Source organism: Nannospalax galili, unplaced genomic scaffold (genome assembly GCF_000622305.1).
Source record: "Nannospalax galili isolate Female #2095 unplaced genomic scaffold, S.galili_v1.0 scaffold1895, whole genome shotgun sequence".
Taxonomy (NCBI): Eukaryota; Metazoa; Chordata; class Mammalia; order Rodentia; family Spalacidae; genus Nannospalax; species Nannospalax galili.
Window position 1 is genome coordinate 811,933 of NW_008336020.1, and position 1,025 is coordinate 812,957.

Here is a 1,025-nt window from a genome sequence, read left to right on the forward strand (position 1 = left end):
GGATTGGAAGAATTAATATTGTGAAAATGACCATCCTACCAAAAGCCATTTATAGATTCAACGCAATGCCAATCAAAATCCCCATGACATTTTTCACAGAATTGGAAAAAACCATCCTAAGATTCATACGGAAGCACAAAAGACCTCAGATAGCCAATGTAACCCTGAACACTAAGAGCAATGCCAGTGAGATTACTATACTAAATTTTAAGCTGTATTACAGAGCTATAGTCATAAAAATAACATGGTACTGGCACAAAAATAGGTCCATAGATCAATGGAACAAAATTGAAGACCCAAATATGAGTAAATGTAATTTCAGCCACCTGATATTTGACAAAGGGGCAAAGAACATTCACTGGAGGAAAGCCAGCTTGTTCAGCAAATGGTGCTGACAAAACTGGACCTCTACCTGTAGAAGAATGAAACTAAACCCCTATCTTTCACCCTGCACAAACGTGAATTCCAGATTCATCAAAGACCTTGATGTAAAGCCTGAAACTCTGAAACTGCTAGAAGAAAACACTGGGAAAAACCTACAAGATATAGGTGTAGGAAAGAATTTTCTAAACCAGACATCAATTGCTCAGGAAACAAGGGCAAGAATTAACAAATGGGACCTCATTAAACTAAAAAGCTTCTGTACATCAAGGGATGTAAACAGGGAAGTGAACAGAAAACACACAGAATGGGATAAAATCTTCACCAGCGACACATCTGACAGAGGCTTAATATCCAGACTATATAACGAACTCAAAAAACAGAGAATCAAGACAAGAAATCCAGTTAAAAGATGGGCTAAGGAGACGAACAGAGAGTTCTCAAAAGAAGAAGTAAAGATGGCTCTGAAACATCTTAAAAATGTTCAATATCACCAATATTAAGGAAATGCAAATTAAAACCACTTTAAGATTTCATCTTACCCCAGTCAGACTGGCTGAGATCAAGAGAACAAATGATACCAAATGCTGGCACGGATGTGGAGAAAGGGGAACACTCATTCACTGCTGGTGGGATTGCAAACT